The sequence below is a fragment of the Rhagoletis zephyria genome, unplaced genomic scaffold (assembly GCF_001687245.7).
Source record: "Rhagoletis zephyria isolate East Lansing unplaced genomic scaffold, Rhagoletis_zephyria_1.1 Rzeph_scaffold_00574, whole genome shotgun sequence".
NCBI classification, from domain to species: domain Eukaryota; kingdom Metazoa; phylum Arthropoda; class Insecta; order Diptera; family Tephritidae; genus Rhagoletis; species Rhagoletis zephyria.
In genome coordinates, this window is record NW_016157658.1 from 150,386 (window position 1) to 158,204 (window position 7,819).

Sequence of the window (7,819 nt, forward strand, 5' to 3'; positions counted from 1 at the left end):
GGGAAGAAAATATCAAAAAGTTAAAAATCCAGAAATAGTCCTAATTTTATGATGGTTCCTTAATATATTTTAACTACATTGCATTTGAGTATGGAGAGGCAACTATCTGGAAGTATTTTACATAAAAAATTTACTAAGTATTGCCCGGTTTGTAGTTGCAGTTAAAGAAAACACATGAAAAGGCACGATTTTTTTTTAATTCGAAAAAATGTAAATATTTCAAAAACGGTGACACTTTTACCTGAAAAATTTTTGTTTATCAGTGAGCTTACCCACCCACCTACCTTCCCCTAAAGTTTGGCACGTTACTTCTGTGACACCCAGTATACAAATATATTCTTGTGTCATTTAAGTGTACCCATCGTGCATTTTTGTGAGTGTTTTTGAAGTGACTAAATAAGTATGTATGTATTAATATACGAATATGTTTTTATGCTGTTTATATGTACCCAACGAGATTTTTTGTGAGTGATTTTAAAAATATCTTTAAATAAGTTTACGTTAACACAAGTAAAGCACGCGTATGTATATACAAATGTACTTTGGTGTATAATATATGAAGTAATATACTTTTAAAGACATATCTGAAAGTATAAATCAGCTAAATATTTATTAAGATTAACTTATTTAGATACTTTAAAAACACTCGCAAAATACTCGTTGGGTACACTTAAATGCCACAAGAATATGTTTGTGTGGATATACGCATGTGTGTTTATGCACTTAGCCAAAAGTACGAGTTAGATATTTTGAATCTGCTGAAGGGGTGGGGGCTGCAGAACGCGCTCTCTGTACTACAGAGTAAGTTATTTCATGAAAGAAACTGTTTCAACTTTTAATTATAAAATATATACGATATCGCAGAAGCTTACATTGAAAAGGAGGAACTTGAACTTTTTACGGAATCAGATTTGGACAAAATTTTCCCTGATGTAAAGGATTTAGGCGTAAAAGCTAAGTTTCGGTCCAAACTGCGGCTACAGATTAACGTGAGTACATGTGAGAAATACTACTATATCGAGCACTAAAGGCGCTGGCCCAATGCAGGCTTGCTTTGCGCGCCTTGTTGACTTCAATTTGCTTTGATTTGCTTTGAAAACTTGCTTGGCCGAATGGTTGCTTGGGACGCTGTCAAAGTAACCAGCTGTCTGGTTGAAAAGTCAATGTCTGTTCCCTTAACGTTAATAATTATTTCCTAGAAAACTCTAAAAAATTTATCAAAAACTTTCAGATTTATTTTTCAATTCATGCGAAATAATGTTTGTATTTAAAATAAATGATAATTATGATACATACATATCTATATCTACATTTACTAAAAAAAAACTATAACTTAAAAAAGCGATTTACTTGAAGAAAAGAGCTATAAGAAGTTTTTTCCTCTCGTGTAAAATTTGTAAAACTGGGCTATGCAACTTTTTACTATAAGATAACGATATGTTAAATATAAATATGGAAACAATGAATCATTTTTATTTCATTTCGAATTACCTGCATTTTCTGTGACTTTTTTAAATTAAGTAAGCAAATTTTTGTTTGAATTTATGTATTTTGAAAGGAACATACCTCTTTGTCAAAAGCCTACAAAACGCTTTCAAATAAAACATTTGCCTATTTCAAATTTTAGGGCGCTTAAAGCAAGTGAAGAAAAGCTGCCATTTGGCCAGCCTTTATACGTTTTAGTATATTCCAAATAATTTTTGACACTTCTCGCAGCGAAGCAAGCAAAGCAAGCCTTCATTGGGCCAGCACCTTAACTGCCGAAAAAAACGTAAAGTAGGAGATAACTAAAAAAATTTTGATTATATTTTTTGGCGTTTAGGGCTCGACAAACATGCATATGCATGTACATATCGCACACCGTCTTAAAAAGAGCCACAACTCAAAATAACACGTTTGTCAGAAAATGCGAAAAACTATTTCTTAGCACATGATAATCATATGGGCAAGGGCGACTTTACCTTAGGTTTTTTTTAAACAAATTATAACAAGGATTTGCTCCAGCTTTTGCTGAAAGGTAAATAAAAGCTCTGTGTACATTTTAGCGCATAATTCCAAAAATGCCAAATTTTTAGTTGTGATTCTTTTGAAGACGGTGCGCAATATGTAAATAAACATGCTTTTATTGAAATAGTTTTTACAAATACTTGCAAATATTTGACAAATTATTTTAATTTGAGAATTGTGTTAAAATAATCGCAAATTATTTAAAATAATTAAAATACTTGCTCGAGAAATTGATTAACCGAACAACTGATTAACTAACTTGCAGCCTTAGTTTACGTACATATGTGTAGCTTTATATTTTAAAATAATTTGCAAATACTTTTAAATTTTATAAATATTACTGAAAATATTTCTGATGGTAATATTTATAACATTTTACAAAAGTTGTATTATTCATATATGTAATATTCCTATATTGGTACCGTCCGAAAACACTACAGTACAGATTTATCAATAAACACGTACGAAAGAAAAGGAACACATAATAATAGATTGGCGCTTACACATAAGTTAGTGTTTGGCCGAGCTTCTCCTCCAATTCATGGCGCCTTGATGTCGTCGCTCAAAGCGGAGGGACCTACAGTTTTACGCCAACTCCGAACGGCGATTGTATTTTTATGAGAAGCTGTTTTTCATGGCAGAAATGCACTCGGAGGCTTGCCATTGCCTGCCGAGGGACTACAGCTGTTAAGAAAAAACCTTTTTTTTCTACATTTTTTTTTTGTGATGTTGCTTTGACCAGGGCTTGAACCCAGGTGCTGATGAGTGAAAGCGCGCACTGCTCCACTACACCACAGCGGCCGACAAAGGAACACATACGTTTATAAATAAACACCCTGCAAAATAATGGGACTAATCCGGGATGACTCCGGGAGCAATCGCAAAGGAGGATGCGACTAATACCACTTTTGATCTCTTTATATGGAATGAACTGATCGCTTTTGTTCGAGCATGTCCTATGAAGAGACTAATTGTTCACCTTTATACCCAAACGGGTATAAAAAGCGACTAGTCACTTTTAAAAAATAAAAATAAAAATCTGAGCCAGCTGAGATTCGAACCGCGGTGCTCTGTTTTGTTAGGCGAATACTCTCGCTGTGTGCCAACGCCGCACATGAGATTTCATTGACTAAGTGCGTACATATCATTAAATCGTTAATAATACCCGTTAGAGATGAGTTGGGGACTAATTGATCTCCAATTATACCCATAAGGGATGTGTCGAGAGTAATTGACCTCCATTAGTACCCGTATGAGACTAGTTGCGACTAATTAATGCCCAATTGTACCCGATTGAGAGTAATCTCGGAATACTCTCTTTAGAGATTAGTCGCACAATTTTTTGCAGGGCATGTACACAACACATATACAAAAACGACACTCAAATACACAATACATTGACAAAAATGGTACCAGACTGTCTCGCTTTGATTTCGGAATGCTTACACATTGAGAAGTTAGCTTACTGCCAATATAGAAGTATTACATATATGGTATTATTTTAAAACAGGGATGGAAAATAATCATGATTTTTTAAAGTTTTACCAAAAAAAATAAACAAGTTGTAATCGTCGTAAAACAATTGTAACTGAATGACAATAATTATTATTGAGTTTTATTTGTTAAATACTTGTATATTATTACTATGCATACATTTGTAAAATGTTTTAAATACTTTTGTACTATTTTAAAACCACTTAAAATTTTTGACTAGTATAAATTCAAAAATTATCTAAGTAAAAACAATGTTATTGAAATTATTTTTCAGAACTCGTGGGCAAGTAATTTGGAGTCTCCAATTCTCCGAAATTGCGCTTTTAATGCACAGGTGCGTGGTAAAAAACCTTCCGGAAAACTTTATTTTATTGTCCGTAAAAAGCGTAGATTACCACTTGCAAGTTCTTCCAGCACCATGGCTGGTACTGAGTGGCTCTGCGAAGACAGTGAAAGCTCCTGCGATGAAGTAGATGGCAACGTTTTGCAAATCATGAAAGCTTGGCTGAAGTAAAATGACCATGACTTTTCAATTTTCTAAGTTTTTACTTAAATGTAGCATTCCACTTGAATTTACGTATAATATAGTCATCAATTATGAAGAAATGAAAGAGCATGTAAAAATTTTCATACAACTGCATTTCGGCGTCAAAAATCTTACCTTTTTAAAGAAATTTTGTACAAGAAGTTACATGTGCATAAAATTGAATACTTAGCTATCGATTTAAACAAAAAAGTGTATGGTATTGCATCACAAATAGAAGTTCATAGTTTTGATGAACATTACCAAGCTTTCCTTACTAAAAAAATACTAAAGTACTTGCTGTAAACGAAATTAAAAATGTTAAAAGTTTTCATCTAAATATTCATACGATGCTCAATCTTATATACGATTAAAACCATTGTAACTTTTACAAATACGTACTCGAATGTATTATTAAAAAAATTACAATAGAATTTTTGTATTATATTAATATACACTTTTTATAAATAAAAAAATGTTAAAACTGTATTTAACTTCATTTTGTTCTTTCAACAGATATTACTGTAGTTTAGGGAACAAAAGATCTATCTATAAAAGACTATCTGTTATTTCAACAGCGAAAACTGTTATTTCCAAGATGAGCGAAATCTTCTTTATTTTAACACATATCTAATACTGTTTTTAAGACAACAGAAATCACTGTTGTTCAAACAGTCTCAACTTTCACCTACAAAGGGACGGAAGTATGTTGATTTAACAGGGTCCAAACGGCATTCTTAAAAATTCGTATTTTCCTTTTTTAACTGAAAGCACTGTTTTTTCAATATCTTCATCAAACTTTGGGGAAATCCGGATTCTAGGTCAATTGTAGAGAAATATCGTGATTCTCCTAGATTCTTAAGTATAACGTTTATATCTGGTATTGGATATTTATCTGCAATCGTAACTTCATTTAATTTTTTGAAGTCTACTACCATTATCAATTTTGGTGTGCCATCTTTATTGATACACCCAGAAAAAGGTTTAGTTATAATTACCAAGATTTAGTTGTTGTGACCAAGGGGCATAGTGTTAGACGCTATTAACGAGGGAAAGGGTCTTCGTTGGTCTTATCAAAAATGTAGATCAACCGAAGTTGATTTATTTAAATTCTTTAGGCGGTCCAGAAATGGTTTTTCTGAGATCGGGAAGGATCTGGCGGTGCTTGTTGAAAAATTGAAGCAATACAAAAAAATTTGTATGTCTTTCACATGTCTCGACAACCCTCAACACTCTGAGGATAGCCGAGAAAATAAAGCTAGGCGTGTTATTAGTCCACCTAGAAAGACAGCCACTGAATCTAGTCAGAAAAATTCTCCATCCCAGTCCTTGGAACTTATTAATCTTTCTTCACCATGCCCTCAGGCATTGGAGCCTCCGCTATTTAAAGCCATATCAAGTAGGCCTACATCTAAAAACAGCCAAACCGTTGATTTAATAGTGTTGCCATCAACATCTGAAGCTGCACTGTCTAACTTAGTCCCTCCGAATAATTCGGAGCCCCGCACATCAGACATCATTACCAAAAAGTTGTTTGTAATTCCTCTGAGAAGGTCAATCTTTGTCTCTAGATTTGTTAAAGATACTTCTTCGGAGGATATAAAGTCATACATATGGACCAGTGGCGTAGCCAAGATTTGGCTTTGGGGGGGGGGGGTTGGATTAAAAAAAATTTCCATCGATAACTTAAATTTGTGACACACATTGGCTAGAGGCGTCGCCTGAGTGTATTCTTTCATATATTTATGTATGTTCCAGTTTTACCGTTATATATTTTTTATCTACTCGTTTATTCATGCTTTATTTAAATTTAAAAATTTAAATTACTATACCGTTTTAAAAATCTGAAAATTCACTGCGGGAAATTTTTGTATTCTCTTTTTGTCTTCGCCTTCTCGTTTTTGCCTTTATAAGTTTTGAAAAAAGGTTTTGAACGAACCATTATATCACATTCCTAGGCAAGTTTTGAAGGAATATTTTCGAATATTTTTGTTAAAACAAAATGTTGAAATCAGCTTCATATCGAAACGGTGTCATCGTTAATTAAGAACTTTACGATACTCACATATTGACTAGATTTGACTATTTATTTTATTATATTTTAATTTGAATTATTTGTTTATAAAAATATAGTTTATTCCTTAATAAACACTAAATGAAAATAAGTTCAATCTTTGAACAACATTAAAAAAAAAATCGACAAACTTTCGTAAAAATTTCGAACTTTTTATTCCAATTTTATCTCTTAATATTTTGCAGTTTTTAGCTCATTCAATTTTAGTCTAATAAAGTGCAAATTAAAAGTAGCTGTGATTTACAATTGATGTATGGCATATTTCTGCCGATGTCGGTAATTTTCTTCCATATTATCTAAGTATGTTCGACGATTTTTTTAATGAAGAATATGAGCAACGCCTTCATCAAAAAAAAAAAAAAAAATATTAAAAATCAACGATAAGTCGCAGCTATGTATTTTAAACTTGCGCTTTATTTGAATTGATCGGGCTACAAAACTGCATACTCAAAATATGTATTTCTAGGAAATCTAATTAAAAAGCTTTACGAAAGTTTGTTGATTTTTTTAATGTTGGGCAAAGATTAAACTTTGGATTTATACGGGTTTTGTTAAAGTGTAAACTGCATTTTTATAAACAAATAATTAAGATTATATAATTTTGAGATAAATGGCGAATCTAGTTGACATGTATAAAGTTTTGATAAACACTTGAAATGTCAAATTTTAGTACTGAATTTAAAGAAGATGTCTCTTTTATCCATTCATAATTACTTAAAAAAATTAGTTTGTTAAGATGTGTATCTTAAAATATCTGCCTTGACATTTATGTTAAAAGTGTAAAATATGTAAATGTACCTACATAAGCTTTCCCGTGAATACCATCAAAGCATTGGTCTTGAAGAGAATCTATGTATGCACGCATGCATATGAGCAAATTAAAAAGTTGATACAATTTACAGTCGAAAAGTACAGTTTTAGTATAGATTATAGATTATTTTCCAACACTGTGGGGAACTAAGCAAAATGGCCTAGTGTATTTCGAAAATATTCAAATACATAATCCACCAACCGATAATTTTATATATCCATTAAAAGATAATTTGTCATCAGTGTAAAACAAAAAAAATTATAAATCGGAAGGGTAATATAGTACTGTTTATTAATTCAAAAATAAAAAGTTTCATATCGACTTAAATTAGAACTAAAGATGTACTTATTCGTAAATTTAATTTTAAATACGATAGCGATATTTCATCTTTTAAAATTGATGTAGCTGCCTGTTAATGCAACAGCGTGAATACCGTCAATTGCGAATTCCTATTTTACGATATAAGTGCATGGATACACCCACTAATAATTTCTTGTTGTAAGAATGCAACTCTGTACCGTTTAACTTTTCTACATATGTTCTTGACTCTCTTTCTCTCATTTAATGTTCGAATCCTCTCAACTCGCTCCATTTGTAACATATATACATGTATACATACATAAAGCGCAAAGCATTTAGGTATCAATTTCGAACGTTGAATTGGATTTTTTCGAAGATTAGTTCTACGAATTCAATTATTCACGAAATTACAGACGCTGAGAAAACATCAAATTTTTAAGTTGAGCAGCATAAAGCGAAATAAAGAGTTATTAACATCAATCCCTAAGTTCTATGGTTTCCCTTTATTCTCTGAAAGTTTTGCCATCTCCTTTTGTTAAAAAAATTTTTTTTTCTCCTATTCGCGAGGATACTTCTATGATTACACGAGCCCGTGCGGGGAAAGCAGCCA